The sequence below is a fragment of the Nematostella vectensis genome, chromosome 8, assembly GCF_932526225.1.
Source record: "Nematostella vectensis chromosome 8, jaNemVect1.1, whole genome shotgun sequence".
In the NCBI taxonomy this organism is placed as follows: Eukaryota; Metazoa; Cnidaria; class Anthozoa; order Actiniaria; family Edwardsiidae; genus Nematostella; species Nematostella vectensis.
In genome coordinates, this window is record NC_064041.1 from 8333776 (window position 1) to 8348738 (window position 14963).

Sequence of the window (14963 nt, forward strand, 5' to 3'; positions counted from 1 at the left end):
GCTGCCAAACAGGAAGGCACTGGTGGTTCAGTGGTAGAATTCTCGCCTGCCACGCGGGAGGCCCGGGTTCGATTCCCGGCCAGTGCAATGTTTACTTTGTTTTTGGCTGGAAAACATCAAATGCAAATGTCAGTACCTATATTTTCTATTAAACTCCTGTGTTGTGTACTTAAATCGGTAAACTGCAAATTAAAAGCATAGCTTTAACACAAGAAACAAAACCGAATTTCCTCCCCAAGGCTTTAATCGTTAGCAGAGTGGCGCAGTGGAAGCGTGCTGGGCCCATAACCCAGAGGTCCGAGGATCGAAACCTTGCTCTGCTAGAAGTGCGTCATTTTTTTGTCGCTGATATCAAGAAGAGAAACAAAACATTAGCATTTGTATTCGAGCCAATAAAGATTGTGTTTGTACAAAATTTCAAAACTACTCGCGCAAAATTATAGAGACTCTCTTGCAAGCTAAAAACTTTGTTTGATTGTTTTCAACGTGTCTTTATGATTTTGCGTTTGTATTTAAATATCCTGGAAAGCAGTTCAGAATCAGCCATATGCAGCTTCATGTGGTTTAGTTCTGATTACTGGGGAATTAGCTCAAATGGTAGAGCGCCCGCTTAGCATGCGGGAGGTGCCGGGATCGATACCCGGATTCTCCAGATTTTTTCGCTTGGTATAAGAGAAATCCATTTTTAAGGCAATTTCGACTAAGTTAGAGTGCAAATAATGCCTATTGGAATAATAAAAAGCGTTTAAGAATTTGATTTTCCACCACCTCAGAAGACAGGTCTTATCAATCAAATCGACATGAATTTATTTTGTACTGTATCTTTAAATATTCTGCTGCTAAACAGGAAGGCACTGGTGGTTCAGTGGTAGAATTCTCGCCTGCCACGCGGGAGGCCCGATTTTCCTTCCAAAGGCTTCAATGGTTAGCCGAGTGGCGCAGTGGAAGCGTGCTGGGCCCATAACCCAGAGGTCCGAGGATCGAAACCTTGCTCTGCTAGAGGTGCGTCATTTTTTTGGCGCTGATATCAAGAAGATTTACAAACATTAGCAATTGTATTCGAGCCAAAAAAGATTGTGTTTGTACAAAATATCAAAACTACTCGCGCAAAATTATAGACTCTCTTGCAAGCTAAAAACTTTGTTTGATTGTTTTCAATGTGTCTTTATGATTTTGCGTTTGAAGTTAAATATCCTGGAAAACAGTTCAGAATCAGCCATATGCAGATTCATGTGGTTTAGTTCTGATTACTGGGGGATTAGCTCAAATGGTAGAGCGCCCGCTTAGCATGCGGGAGGTACCGGGATCGATACGCTGATTCTCCAGATTTTTTTGCTTGGTAAAGAGAAATCCATTTTTTAGGCAATTTCGACTAAGTTAGAGTGCAAATAATGCCTATTGGAATAATAAAAAGCGTTTTAGAATTTGATTTTCAACCATCTCAGAAGACAGGTCTTATCAATCAAATCGACACGAATTTATTTTGTACTGTATCTGGAAAAAATCTGCTGCTAAACAGGAAGGCACAGGTGGTTCAGTGGTAGAATTCTCGCCTGCCACGCGGGAGGCCCGGGTTCGATTCCCGGCCAGTGCAATGTTTACTTTGTTTTTGGCTGGAAAACATCAAATGCAAATGTCAGTACCTATATTTTCTATTAAACTCCTGTGTTGTGTACTTAAATCGGTAAACTGCAAATTAAAAGCATAGCTTTAACACAAGAAACAAAACCGAATTTCCTCCCCAAGGCTTCAATCGTTAGCAGAGTGGCGCAGTGGAAGCGTGCTGGGCCCATAACCCAGAGGTCCGAGGATCGAAACCTTGCTCTGCTAGAAGTGCGTCATTTTTTTGTCGCTGATATCAAGAAGAGAAACAAAACATTAGCATTTGTATTCGAGCCAATAAAGATTGTGTTTGTACAAAATTTCAAAACTACTCGCGCAAAATTATAGAGACTCTCTTGCAAGCTAAAAACTTTGTTTGATTGTTTTCAACGTGTCTTTATGATTTTGCGTTTGTATTTAAATATCCTGGAAAGCAGTTCAGAATCAGCCATATGCAGCTTCATGTGGTTTAGTTCTGATTACTGGGGAATTAGCTCAAATGGTAGAGCGCCCGCTTAGCATGCGGGAGGTGCCGGGATCGATACCCGGATTCTCCAGATTTTTTCGCTTGGTATAAGAGAAATCCATTTTTTAGGCAATTTCGACTAAGTTAGAGTGCAAATAATGCCTATTAGAATAATAAAAAGCGTTTAAGAATTCGATTTTCCACCACCTCAGAAGACAGGTCTTATCAATCAAATCGACACGAATTTATTTTGTACTGTATCTGGAAATATTCTGCTGCTAAACAGGAAGGCATTGGTGGTTCAGTGGTAGAATTCTCGCCTGCCACGCGGGAGGCCCGGGTTTGATTCCCGGCCAGTGCAATGTTTATTTTTTTTTTACTGGAAAATATCAAATGCAAATGTCAGTATCTATATTTTCTATTAAACTCCTCTGTTGTGTACTTAAATCGGTAAACTGCAAATTAAAAGCATAGCTTTAACACAAGAAACAAAACCGAATTTCTTCCCCAAGGCTTTAATCGTTAGCAGAGTGGCGCAGTGGAAGCGTGCTGGGCCCATAACCCAGAGGTCCGAGGATCGAAACCTTGCTCTGCTAGAGGTGCGTCAGTTTTTTGTCGCTGATATCAAGAAGAGAAACAACACATTAGCAATTGTATTCCAGCAAATAAAGATTGTGTTTGTACAAAATTTCAAAACTACTCGCGCAAAATTTTAGAGACTCTCTAGCAAGCAAAAAACTTTGTTTGATTGTTTTTAATGTGTCTTTATGATTTTGCGTTTGTATTTAAATATTCTGGAAAGCAGTTCAGAATCAGCCATATGCAGCTTCATGTGGTTTAGTTCTGATTACTGGGGGATTAGCTCAAATGGTAGAGCGCTTGCTCAGCATGGGGGAGGTACTGGGATCGATACCCGGATTCTCCAGATTTTTTCGCTTGTTAAAGAGAAATCCATTTTTTAGGCAATTTCGACTAAGTGAGACTGCAAATAATGCCTATTGGAATAATCAAAAGCGTTTTAGAATTTGATTTTCAACCACCTCAGAAGACAGGTCTTATCAATCAAATCGACACGAATTTATTTTGTACTGTATTTGGAAATATTCTGCTGCTAAACAGGAAGGCACTGGTGGTTCAGTGGTAGAAATCTCGCCTGCCACGCGGGAGGCCCGGGTTTGATTCCCGGCCAGTGCAATGTTTATTTTGTTTTTGGCTGGAAAACATCAAATGCAAATGTCAGTACCTATATTTTCTATTAAACTCCTGTGTTGTGTACTTAAATCGGTAAACTGTAGATTAAAAGCATAGCTTTAACACAAGAAACAAAACCGAATTTCTTCCCCAAGGCTTCAATCGTTAGCAGAGTGGCGCAGTGGAAGCGTGCTGGGCCCATAACCCAGAGGTCCGAGGATCGAAACCTTGCTCTGCTAGAGGTGCGTCAGTTTTTTGTCGCTGATATCAAGAAGAGAAACAACACATTAGCAATTGTATTCGAGCAAATAAAGATTGTGTTTGTACAAAATTTAAAAACAACTCCCGCAAAATTTTAGAGACTCTCTAGCAAGCAAAAAACTTTGTTTGATTGTTTTTTAATGTGTCTTTATGATTTTGCGTTTGTATTTAAATATTCTGGAAAGCAGTTCAGAATCAGCCATATGCAGCTTCATGTGGTTAAGTTCTGATTACTGGGGGATTAGCTCAAATGGTAGAGCGCTTGCTCAGCATGGGGGAGGTACTGGGATCGATACCCGGATTCTCCAGATTTTTTCGCTTGGTAAAGAGAAATCCATTTTTTAGGCAATTTCGACTAAGTTAGACTACAAATAATGCCTACTGGAATAATAAAAAGCGTTTTAGAATTTGATTTTCCACCACCTCAGAAGACAGGTCTTATCAATCAAATCGACACGAATTTATTTTGTACTGTATCTGGAAATATTCTGCTGCTAAACAGGAAGGCACTGGTGGTTCAGTGGTAGAATTCTCGCCTGCCACGCGGGAGGCCCGATTTTCCTTCCAAAGGTTTCAATGGTTAGCAGAGTGGCGCAGTGGAAGCGTGCTGGGCCCATAACCCAGAGGTCCGAGGATCGAAACCTTGCTCTGCTAGAGGTGCGTCATTTTTTTGGCGCTGATATCAAGAAGATTTTCAAGCATTAGCAATTGTATTCGAGCCAAAAAAGATTGTGTTTGTACAAAATTTCAAAACTACTCGCGCAAAATTATAGAGACTCTCTTGCAAGCTAAAAACTTTGTTTGATTGTTTTCAATGTGTCTTTATGATTTTGCGTTTGTAGTTAAATATCCTGGAAAACAGTTCAGAATCAGCCATATGCAGCTTCATGTGGTTTAGTTCTGATTACTGGGGAATTAGCTGAAATGGTAGAGCGCCCGCTTAGCATGCGGGAGGTACCGGGATCGATACCCGGATTCTCCAGATTTTTTCGCTTGGTAAAGAGAAATCCATTTTTTAGGCAATTGCGACTAAGTTAGACTGCAAATAATGCCTATTTGAATAATAAAAAGCGCTTTAGAATTTGATTTTCAACCACCTCAGAAGACAGGTCTTATCAATCAAATCGACACGAATTTATTTTGTACTGTATCTGGAAATATTCTGCTGCTAAACAGGAAGGCACTGGTGGTTCAGTGGTAGAATTCTCGCCTGCCACGCGGGAGGCCCGGGTTCGATTCCCGGCCAGTGCAATGTTTATTTTGTTTTTGGCTGGAAAACATCAAATGCAAATGTCAGTACCTATATTTTCTATTAAACTCCTGTGTTGTGTACTTAAATCGGTAAACTGTAGATTAAAAGCATAGCTTTAACACAAGAAACAAAACCGAATTTCCTCCCCAATGCTTCTGTGGTCAGCAGAGTGGCGCAGTGGAAGCGTGCTGGGCCCATAACCCAGAGGTCCGGGGATCGAAACCTTGCTCTGCTAGAGGTGCGTCATTTTTTTTGTCGCTGATATCAAGAAGAGAAACAAAACATTAGCAATTGTATTCGAGCCAATAAAGATTGTGTATGTACAAAATTTCAAAACTACTCTCGCAAAATTATAGAGACTCTCTAGCAAGCAAAAAACTTTGTTTTATTGATTTCAATGTGTCTTTATGATTTTGCGTTTGTATTTAAATATCCTGGAAAGCAGTTCAAAATCAGCCATATGCCGCTTCATGTGGTGTAGTTCTGATTACTGGGGGGTTAGCTCAAATGGTAGAGCGCCCGCTTAGCATGCGGGAGGTACCGGGATCGATACCCGGATACTCCAGATTTTTTCGCTTGGTAAAGAGAAATCCATTTTTTAGGCAATTTCGACTAAGTTAGAGTGCAAATAATGCCTATTGAAATAATAAAACGCGTTTAATAATTTGATTTTCAACCACCTCAGGAGACAGGTCTTATCAATCAAATCGACACGAATTTATTTTGTACTGTATCTGGAAATATTCTGCTGCTAAACAGGAAGGCACTGGTGGTTCAGTGGTAGAATTCTCGCCTGCCACGCGGGAGGCCCGATTTTCCTTTCAAAGGCTTCAATGGTTAGCAGAGTGGCGCAGTGGAAGCGTGCTGGGCCCATAACCCAGAGGTCCGAGGATCGAAACCTTGCTCTGCTAGAGGTGCGTCATTTTTTTGGCGCTGATATCAAGAAGATTTACAAACATTAGCAATTGTATTCGAGCCAAAAAAGATTGTGTTTGTACAAAATTTCAAAACTACTCGCGCAAAATTATAAAGACTCTCTTGCAAGCTAAAAACTTTGTTTGATTGTTTTCAATGTGTCTTTATGATTTTGCGTTTGTAGTTAAATATCCTGGAAAACAGTTCAGAATCAGCCATATGCAGCTTCATGTGGTTTAGTTCTGATTACTGGGGGATTAGCTCAAATGGTAGAGCGCCCGCTTAGCATGCGGGAGGTACCGGGATCGATACCCGGATTCTCCAGATTTTTTCGCTTGGTAAAGAGAAATCCATTTTTAAGGCAATTTCGACTAAGTTAGAGTTCAAATAATGCCTATTGGAATAATAAAAAGCGTTTTAGAATTTGATTTTCAACCACCTCAGAAGACAGGTCTTATCAATCAAATCGACACGAATTTATTTTGTACTGTATCTGGAAATATTCTGCTGCTAAACAGGAAGGCACTGGTGGTTCAGTGGTAGAATTCTCGCCTGCCACGCGGGAGGCCCGATTTTCCTTCCAAAGGCTTCAATGGTTAGCAGAGTGGCGCAGTGGAAGCGTGCTGGGCCCATAACCCAGAGGTCCGAGGATCGAAACCTTGCTCTGCTAGAGGTGCGTCATTTTTTTGGCGCTGATATCAAGAAGATTTACAAACATTAGCAATTGTATTCGAGTCAAAAAAGATTGTGTTTGTACAAAATTTCAAAACTACTCGCGCAAAATGATAGAGACTCTCTTGCAAGCTAAAAACTTTGTTTGATTGTTTTCAATGTGTCTTTATGATTTTGCGTTTGTAGTTAAATATCCTGGAAAACAGTTCAGAATCAGCCATATGCAGCTTCATGTGCTTTAGTTCTGATTACTGGGGAATAAGCTCAAATGGTAGAGCGCCCGCTTAGCATGCGGGAGGTACCGGGATTGATACCCGGATTCTCCAGATTTTTTCGCTTGGTAAAGAGAAATCCATTTTTTAGGCAATTGCGACTAAGTTAGAGTGCAAATAATGCCTATTGGAATAATAAAAAGCGTTTAAGAATTTGATTTTCCACCACCTCAGAAGACAGGTCTTATCAATCAAATCGACACGAATTTATTTTGTACTGTATCTGGAAATATTCTGCTGCTAAACAGGAAGGCACTGGTGGTTCAGTGGTAGAATTCTCGCCTGCCACGCTGGAGGCCCGATTTTCCTTCCAAAGGCTTCAATGGTTAGCCGAGTGGCGCAGTGGAAGCGTGCTGGGCCCATAACCCAGAGGTCCGAGGATCGAAACCTTGCTCTGCTAGAGGTGCGTCATTTTTTTGGCGCTGATATCAAGAAGAGAAACAAAACATTAGCAATTGTATTCGAGCCAATAAAGATTGTGTTTGTACAAAATTTCAAAACTACTCGCGCAAAATTATAGAGACTCTCTTGCAAGCTAAAAACTTTGTTTGATTGTTTTCAACGTGTCTTTATGATTTTGCGTTTGTATTTAAATATCCTGGAAAGCAGATCAGAATCAGCCATATGCAGCTTCATGTGGTTTAGTTCTGATTACTGGGGAATTAGCTCAAATGGTAGAGCGCCCGCTTAGCATGCGGGAGGTACCGGGATCGATACCCGGATTCTCCAGATATTTTCGCTTGGTATAAGAGAAATCCATTTTTTAGGCAATTTCGACTAAGTTAGAGTGCAAATAATGCCTATTGGAATAATAAAAAGCGTTTAAGAATTTGATTTTCCACCACCTCAGAAGACAGGTCTTATCAATCAAATCGACACGAATTTATTTTGTACTGTATCTGGAAATATTCTGCTGCTAAACAGGAAGGCACTGGTGGTTCAGTGGTAGAATTCTCGCCTGCCACGCGGGAGGCCCGGGTTCGATTCCCGGCCAGTGCAATGTTTATTTTGTTTTTGGCTGGAAAACATCAAATGCAAATGTCAGTACCTATATTTTCTATTAAACTCCTGTGTTGTGTACTTAAATCGGTAAACTGCTAATTAAAAGCATAGCTTTAACACAAGAAACAAAACCGAATTTCCTCCCCAAGGCTTCAATCGTTAGCAGAGTGGCGCAGTGGAAGCGTGCTGGGCCCATAACCCAGAGGTCCGAGGATCGAAACCTTGCTCTGCTAGAAGTGCGTCATCTTTTTGTCGCTGATTTTAAGAAGAGAAACAAAACATTAGCAATTGTATTCGAGCCATTAAAGATTGTGTTTGTACAAAATTTCAAAACTACTCGCGCAAAATTATAGAGACTCTCTTGCAAGCTAAATACTTTGTTTGATTGTTTTCAACGTGTCTTTATGATTTTGCGTTTGTATTTAAATATCCTGGAAAGCAGTTCAGAATCAGCCATATGCAGCTTCATGTGGTTTAGTTCTGATTACTGGGGAATTAGCTCAAATGGTAGAGCGCCCGCTTAGCATGCGGGAGGTACCGGGATCGATACCCGGATTCTCCAGATTTTTTCGCTTGGTATAAGAGAAATCCATTTTTTAGGCAATTTCGACTAAGTTAGAGTGCAAATAATGCCTATTAGAATAATAAAAAGCGTTCAAGAATTCGATTTTCCACCACCTCAGAAGACAGGTCTTATCAATCAAATCGACACGAATTTATTTTGTACTGTATCTGGAAATATTCTGCTGCTAAACAGGAAGGCATTGGTGGTTCAGTGGTAGAATTCTCGCCTGCCACGCGGAAGGCCCGGGTTCGATTCCCGGCCAGTGCAATGTTTATTTTTTTTTTGCTGGAAAATATCAAATGCAAATGTCAGTATCTATATTTTCTATTAAACTCCTCTGTTGTGTACTTAAATCGGTAAACTGCAAATTAAAAGCATAGCTTTAACACAAGAAACAAAACCTAATTTCTTCCCCAAGGCTTCAATCGTTAGCAGAGTGGCGCAGTGGAAGCGTGCTGGGCCCATAACCCAGAGGTCCGGGGATCGAAACCTTGCTCTGCTAGAGGTGCGTCATTTTTTTTGTCGCTGATATCAAGAAGAGAAACAAAACATTAGCAATTGTATTCGAGCCAATAAAGATTGTGTATGTACAAAATTTCAAAACTACTCTCGCAAAATTATAGAGACTCTCTAGCAAGCAAAAAACTTTGTTTTATTGATTTCAATGTGTCTTTATGATTTTGCGTTTGTATTTAAATATCCTGGAAAGCAGTTCAAAATCAGCCATATGCCGCTTCATGTGGTGTAGTTCTGATTACTGGGGGGTTAGCTCAAATGGTAGAGCGCCCGCTTAGCATGCGGGAGGTACCGGGATCGATACCCGGATACTCCAGATTTTTTCGCTTGGTAAAGAGAAATCCATTTTTTAGGCAATTTCGACTAAGTTAGAGTGCAAATAATGCCTATTGAAATAATAAAACGCGTTTAATAATTTGATTTTCAACCACCTCAGGAGACAGGTCTTATCAATCAAATCGACACGAATTTATTTTGTACTGTATCTGGAAATATTCTGCTGCTAAACAGGAAGGCACTGGTGGTTCAGTGGTAGAATTCTCGCCTGCCACGCGGGAGGCCCGATTTTCCTTTCAAAGGCTTCAATGGTTAGCAGAGTGGCGCAGTGGAAGCGTGCTGGGCCCATAACCCAGAGGTCCGAGGATCGAAACCTTGCTCTGCTAGAGGTGCGTCATTTTTTTGGCGCTGATATCAAGAAGATTTACAAACATTAGCAATTGTATTCGAGCCAAAAAAGATTGTGTTTGTACAAAATTTCAAAACTACTCGCGCAAAATTATAAAGACTCTCTTGCAAGCTAAAAACTTTGTTTGATTGTTTTCAATGTGTCTTTATGATTTTGCGTTTGTAGTTAAATATCCTGGAAAACAGTTCAGAATCAGCCATATGCAGCTTCATGTGGTTTAGTTCTGATTACTGGGGGATTAGCTCAAATGGTAGAGCGCCCGCTTAGCATGCGGGAGGTACCGGGATCGATACCCGGATTCTCCAGATTTTTTCGCTTGGTAAAGAGAAATCCATTTTTAAGGCAATTTCGACTAAGTTAGAGTTCAAATAATGCCTATTGGAATAATAAAAAGCGTTTTAGAATTTGATTTTCAACCACCTCAGAAGACAGGTCTTATCAATCAAATCGACACGAATTTATTTTGTACTGTATCTGGAAATATTCTGCTGCTAAACAGGAAGGCACTGGTGGTTCAGTGGTAGAATTCTCGCCTGCCACGCTGGAGGCCCGATTTTCCTTCCAAAGGCTTCAATGGTTAGCCGAGTGGCGCAGTGGAAGCGTGCTGGGCCCATAACCCAGAGGTCCGAGGATCGAAACCTTGCTCTGCTAGAGGTGCGTCATTTTTTTGGCGCTGATATCAAGAAGAGAAACAAAACATTAGCAATTGTATTCGAGCCAATAAAGATTGTGTTTGTACAAAATTTCAAAACTACTCGCGCAAAATTATAGAGACTCTCTTGCAAGCTAAAAACTTTGTTTGATTGTTTTCAACGTGTCTTTATGATTTTGCGTTTGTATTTAAATATCCTGGAAAGCAGATCAGAATCAGCCATATGCAGCTTCATGTGGTTTAGTTCTGATTACTGGGGAATTAGCTCAAATGGTAGAGCGCCCGCTTAGCATGCGGGAGGTACCGGGATCGATACCCGGATTCTCCAGATATTTTCGCTTGGTATAAGAGAAATCCATTTTTTAGGCAATTTCGACTAAGTTAGAGTGCAAATAATGCCTATTGGAATAATAAAAAGCGTTTAAGAATTTGATTTTCCACCACCTCAGAAGACAGGTCTTATCAATCAAATCGACACGAATTTATTTTGTACTGTATCTGGAAATATTCTGCTGCTAAACAGGAAGGCACTGGTGGTTCAGTGGTAGAATTCTCGCCTGCCACGCGGGAGGCCCGGGTTCGATTCCCGGCCAGTGCAATGTTTATTTTGTTTTTGGCTGGAAAACATCAAATGCAAATGTCAGTACCTATATTTTCTATTAAACTCCTGTGTTGTGTACTTAAATCGGTAAACTGCTAATTAAAAGCATAGCTTTAACACAAGAAACAAAACCGAATTTCCTCCCCAAGGCTTCAATCGTTAGCAGAGTGGCGCAGTGGAAGCGTGCTGGGCCCATAACCCAGAGGTCCGAGGATCGAAACCTTGCTCTGCTAGAAGTGCGTCATCTTTTTGTCGCTGATTTTAAGAAGAGAAACAAAACATTAGCAATTGTATTCGAGCCATTAAAGATTGTGTTTGTACAAAATTTCAAAACTACTCGCGCAAAATTATAGAGACTCTCTTGCAAGCTAAATACTTTGTTTGATTGTTTTCAACGTGTCTTTATGATTTTGCGTTTGTATTTAAATATCCTGGAAAGCAGTTCAGAATCAGCCATATGCAGCTTCATGTGGTTTAGTTCTGATTACTGGGGAATTAGCTCAAATGGTAGAGCGCCCGCTTAGCATGCGGGAGGTACCGGGATCGATACCCGGATTCTCCAGATTTTTTCGCTTGGTATAAGAGAAATCCATTTTTTAGGCAATTTCGACTAAGTTAGAGTGCAAATAATGCCTATTAGAATAATAAAAAGCGTTCAAGAATTCGATTTTCCACCACCTCAGAAGACAGGTCTTATCAATCAAATCGACACGAATTTATTTTGTACTGTATCTGGAAATATTCTGCTGCTAAACAGGAAGGCATTGGTGGTTCAGTGGTAGAATTCTCGCCTGCCACGCGGAAGGCCCGGGTTCGATTCCCGGCCAGTGCAATGTTTATTTTTTTTTTGCTGGAAAATATCAAATGCAAATGTCAGTATCTATATTTTCTATTAAACTCCTCTGTTGTGTACTTAAATCGGTAAACTGCAAATTAAAAGCATAGCTTTAACACAAGAAACAAAACCTAATTTCTTCCCCAAGGCTTCAATCGTTAGCAGAGTGGCGCAGTGGAAGCGTGCTGGGCCCATAACCCAGAGGTCCGGGGATCGAAACCTTGCTCTGCTAGAGGTGCGTCATTTTTTTTGTCGCTGATATCAAGAAGAGAAACAAAACATTAGCAATTGTATTCGAGCCAATAAAGATTGTGTATGTACAAAATTTCAAAACTACTCTCGCAAAATTATAGAGACTCTCTAGCAAGCAAAAAACTTTGTTTTATTGATTTCAATGTGTCTTTATGATTTTGCGTTTGTATTTAAATATCCTGGAAAGCAGTTCAGAATCAGCCATATGCCGCTTCATGTGGTGTAGTTCTGATTACTGGGGGATTAGCTCAAATGGTAGAGCGCCCGCTTAGCATGCGGGAGGTACCGGGATCGATACCCGGATTCTCCAGATTTTTTCGCTTTGTAAAGAGAAAACCATTTTTTAGGCAATTTCGACTAAGTTAGAGTGAAAATAATGCCTATTGAAATAATAAAAAGCGTTTAATAATTTGATTTTCAACCACCTTAGAAGACAGGTCTTATCAATCAAATCGACACGAATTTATTTTGTACTGTATCTGGAAATATTCTGCTGCTAAACAGGAAGGCACTGGTGGTTCAGTGGTAGAATTCTCGCCTGCCACGCGGGAGGCCCGATTTTCCTTCCAAAGGCTTCAATGGTTAGCAGAGTGGCGCAGTGGAAGCGTGCAGGGCCCATAACCCAGAGGTCCGAGGATCGAAACCTTGCTCTGCTAGAGGTGCGTCATTTTTTTGGCGCTGATATCAAGAAGATTTACAAACATTAGCAATTGTATTCGAGCCAAAAAAGATTGTGTTTGTACAAAATTTCAAAACTACTCGCGCAAAATTATAGAGACTCTCTTGCAAGCTAAAAACTTTGTTTGATTGTTTTCAATGTTTCTTTATGATTTTGCGTTTGTAGTTAAATATCCTGGAAAACAGTTCAGAATCAGCCATATGCAGCTTCATGTGCTTTAGTTCTGATTACTGGGGAATTAGCTCAAATGGTAGAGCGCCCGCTTAGCATGCGGGAGGTACCGGGATCGATACCCGGATTCTCCAGATTTTTTCGCTTGGTAAAGAGAAATCCATTTTTTAGGCAATTGCGACTAAGTTAGAGTGCAAATAATGCCTATTGGAATAATAAAAAGCGTTTAAGAATTTGATTTTCCACCACCTCAGAAGACAGGTCTTATCAATCAAATCGACACGAATTTATTTTGTACTGTATCTGGAAATATTCTGCTGCTAAACAGGAAGGCACTGGTGGTTCAGTGGTAGAATTCTCGCCTGCCACGCGGGAGGCCCGATTTTCCTTCCAAAGTCTTCAATGGTTAGCCGAGTGGCGCAGTGGAAGCGTGCTGGGCCCATAACCCAGAGGTCCGAGGATCGAAACCTTGCTCTGCTAGAGGTGCGTCATTTTTTTGGCGCTGGTATCAAGAAGATTTCCAAACATTAGCAATTGTATTCGAGCCAAAAAAGATTGTGTTTGTACAAAATATCAAAACTACTCGCGCAAAATTATAGACTCTCTTGCAAGCTAAAAACTTTGTTTGATTGTTTTCAATGTGTCTTTATGATTTTGCGTTTGTATTTAAATATCCTGGAAAGCAGTTCAGAATCAGCCATATGCAGCTTCATGTGGTTTAGTTCTGATTACTGGGGAATTAGCTCAAATGGTAGAGCGCCCGCTTAGCATGCGGGAGGTACCGGGATCGATACCCGGATTCTCCAGATATTTTCGCTTGGTATAAGAGAAATCCATTTTTTAGGCAATTTCGACTAAGTTAGAGTGCAAATAATGCCTATTGGAATAATAAAAAGCGTTTAAGAATTTGATTTTCCACCACCTCAGAAGACAGGTCTTATCAATCAAATCGACACGAATTTATTTTGTACTGTATCTGGAAATATTCTGCTGCTAAACAGGAAGGCACTGGTGGTTCAGTGTTAGAATTCTCGCCTGCCACGCGGGAGGCCCGGGTTCGATTCCCGGCCAGTGCAATGTTTATTTTGTTTTTGGCTGGAAAACATCAAATGCAAATGTCAGTACCTATATTTTCTATTAAACTCCTGTGTTGTGTACTTAAATCGGTAAACTGCTAATTAAAAGCATGGCTTTAACACAAGAAACAAAACCGAATTTCCTCCCCAAGGCTTCAATCGTTAGCAGAGTGGCGCAGTGGAAGCGTGCTGGGCCCATAACCCAGAGGTCCGAGGATCGAAACCTTGCTCTGCTAGAAGTGCGTCATTTTTTTGTCGCTGATATCAAGAAGAGAAACAAAACATTAGCAATTGTATTCGAGCCATTAAAGATTGTGTTTGTACAAAATTTCAAAACTACTCGCGCAAAATTATAGAGACTCTCTTGCAAGCTAAATACTTTGTTTGATTGTTTTCAACGTGTCTTTATGATTTTGCGTTTGTATTTAAATATCCTGGAAAGCAGTTCAGAATCAGCCATATGCAGCTTCATGTGGTTTAGTTCTGATTACTGGGGAATTAGCTCAAATGGTAGAGCGCCCGCTTAGCATGCGGGAGGTACCGGGATCGATACCCGGATTCTCCAGATTTTTTCGCTTGGTATAAGAGAAATCCATTTTTTAAGCAATTTCGACTAAGTTAGAGTGCAAATAATGCCTATTAGAATAATAAAAAGCGTTCAAGAATTCGATTTTCCACCACCTCAGAAGACAGGTCTTATCAATCAAATCGACACGAATTTATTTTGTACTGTATCTGGAAATATTCTGCTGCTAAACAGGAAGGCATTGGTGGTTCAGTGGTAGAATTCTCGCCTGCCACGCGGGAGGCCCGGGTTCGATTCCCGGCCAGTGCAATGTTTATTTTTTTTTTGCTGGAAAATATCAAATGCAAATGTCAGTATCTATATTTTCTATTAAACTCCTCTGTTGTGTACTTAAATCGGTAAACTGCAAATTAAAAGCATAGCTTTAACACAAGAAACAAAACCTAATTTCTTCCCCAAGGCTTCAATCGTTAGCAGAGTGGCGCAGTGGAAGCGTGCTGGGCCCATAACCCAGAGGTCCGGGGATCGAAACCTTGCTCTGCTAGAGGTGCGTCATTTTTTTTGTCGCTGATATCAAGAAGAGAAACAAAACATTAGCAATTGTATTCGAGCCAATAAAGATTGTGTATGTACAAAATTTCAAAACTACTCTCGCAAAATTATAGAGACTCTCTAGCAAGCAAAAAACTTTGTTTTATTGATTTCAATGTGTCTTTATGATTTTGCGTTTGTATTTAAATATCCTGGAAAGCAGTTCAGAATCAGCCATATG

At 40.5% G+C, this 14963-nt stretch overlaps 25 non-coding genes across 25 annotated transcripts; all 25 read left to right on the forward strand.

Annotated features, from left to right (window-relative positions):
- The first annotated feature begins 16 nt into the window (after positions 1 to 16).
- Trnag-gcc lies at positions 17 to 87 on the forward strand. Its single transcript has one exon. It is a non-coding gene; the product is annotated as a tRNA-Gly (tRNA).
- Positions 88 to 579: 492 nt separating this feature from the next.
- On the forward strand, positions 580 to 652 carry Trnaa-agc. The gene has a single exon. It is a non-coding gene; the product is annotated as a tRNA-Ala (tRNA).
- An 871-nt stretch (positions 653 to 1523) lies between these two features.
- On the forward strand, positions 1524 to 1594 carry Trnag-gcc. The gene has a single exon. It is a non-coding gene; the product is annotated as a tRNA-Gly (tRNA).
- A 492-nt stretch (positions 1595 to 2086) lies between these two features.
- Trnaa-agc lies at positions 2087 to 2159 on the forward strand. The gene has a single exon. It is a non-coding gene; the product is annotated as a tRNA-Ala (tRNA).
- Positions 2160 to 2358: 199 nt separating this feature from the next.
- On the forward strand, positions 2359 to 2429 carry Trnag-gcc. The gene has a single exon. It is a non-coding gene; the product is annotated as a tRNA-Gly (tRNA).
- Positions 2430 to 3191: 762 nt separating this feature from the next.
- Positions 3192 to 3262, forward strand: Trnag-gcc. Its single transcript has one exon. It is a non-coding gene; the product is annotated as a tRNA-Gly (tRNA).
- Positions 3263 to 4700: 1438 nt separating this feature from the next.
- On the forward strand, positions 4701 to 4771 carry Trnag-gcc. Its single transcript has one exon. It is a non-coding gene; the product is annotated as a tRNA-Gly (tRNA).
- Positions 4772 to 5264: 493 nt separating this feature from the next.
- Positions 5265 to 5337, forward strand: Trnaa-agc. The gene has a single exon. It is a non-coding gene; the product is annotated as a tRNA-Ala (tRNA).
- Positions 5338 to 5938: 601 nt separating this feature from the next.
- Trnaa-agc lies at positions 5939 to 6011 on the forward strand. Its single transcript has one exon. It is a non-coding gene; the product is annotated as a tRNA-Ala (tRNA).
- Positions 6012 to 7287: 1276 nt separating this feature from the next.
- Positions 7288 to 7360, forward strand: Trnaa-agc. The gene has a single exon. It is a non-coding gene; the product is annotated as a tRNA-Ala (tRNA).
- A 199-nt stretch (positions 7361 to 7559) lies between these two features.
- Trnag-gcc lies at positions 7560 to 7630 on the forward strand. Its single transcript has one exon. It is a non-coding gene; the product is annotated as a tRNA-Gly (tRNA).
- A 492-nt stretch (positions 7631 to 8122) lies between these two features.
- Trnaa-agc lies at positions 8123 to 8195 on the forward strand. The gene has a single exon. It is a non-coding gene; the product is annotated as a tRNA-Ala (tRNA).
- A 199-nt stretch (positions 8196 to 8394) lies between these two features.
- Trnag-gcc lies at positions 8395 to 8465 on the forward strand. The gene has a single exon. It is a non-coding gene; the product is annotated as a tRNA-Gly (tRNA).
- Positions 8466 to 8957: 492 nt separating this feature from the next.
- Trnaa-agc lies at positions 8958 to 9030 on the forward strand. The gene has a single exon. It is a non-coding gene; the product is annotated as a tRNA-Ala (tRNA).
- A 601-nt stretch (positions 9031 to 9631) lies between these two features.
- Trnaa-agc lies at positions 9632 to 9704 on the forward strand. The gene has a single exon. It is a non-coding gene; the product is annotated as a tRNA-Ala (tRNA).
- Positions 9705 to 10306: 602 nt separating this feature from the next.
- Positions 10307 to 10379, forward strand: Trnaa-agc. The gene has a single exon. It is a non-coding gene; the product is annotated as a tRNA-Ala (tRNA).
- A 199-nt stretch (positions 10380 to 10578) lies between these two features.
- Trnag-gcc lies at positions 10579 to 10649 on the forward strand. The gene has a single exon. It is a non-coding gene; the product is annotated as a tRNA-Gly (tRNA).
- Positions 10650 to 11141: 492 nt separating this feature from the next.
- Positions 11142 to 11214, forward strand: Trnaa-agc. Its single transcript has one exon. It is a non-coding gene; the product is annotated as a tRNA-Ala (tRNA).
- Positions 11215 to 11413: 199 nt separating this feature from the next.
- Positions 11414 to 11484, forward strand: Trnag-gcc. The gene has a single exon. It is a non-coding gene; the product is annotated as a tRNA-Gly (tRNA).
- A 492-nt stretch (positions 11485 to 11976) lies between these two features.
- On the forward strand, positions 11977 to 12049 carry Trnaa-agc. The gene has a single exon. It is a non-coding gene; the product is annotated as a tRNA-Ala (tRNA).
- Positions 12050 to 12650: 601 nt separating this feature from the next.
- Trnaa-agc lies at positions 12651 to 12723 on the forward strand. Its single transcript has one exon. It is a non-coding gene; the product is annotated as a tRNA-Ala (tRNA).
- A 599-nt stretch (positions 12724 to 13322) lies between these two features.
- Positions 13323 to 13395, forward strand: Trnaa-agc. The gene has a single exon. It is a non-coding gene; the product is annotated as a tRNA-Ala (tRNA).
- A 199-nt stretch (positions 13396 to 13594) lies between these two features.
- Positions 13595 to 13665, forward strand: Trnag-gcc. The gene has a single exon. It is a non-coding gene; the product is annotated as a tRNA-Gly (tRNA).
- Positions 13666 to 14157: 492 nt separating this feature from the next.
- On the forward strand, positions 14158 to 14230 carry Trnaa-agc. Its single transcript has one exon. It is a non-coding gene; the product is annotated as a tRNA-Ala (tRNA).
- A 199-nt stretch (positions 14231 to 14429) lies between these two features.
- Trnag-gcc lies at positions 14430 to 14500 on the forward strand. Its single transcript has one exon. It is a non-coding gene; the product is annotated as a tRNA-Gly (tRNA).
- Positions 14501 to 14963: the final 463 nt, after the last annotated feature.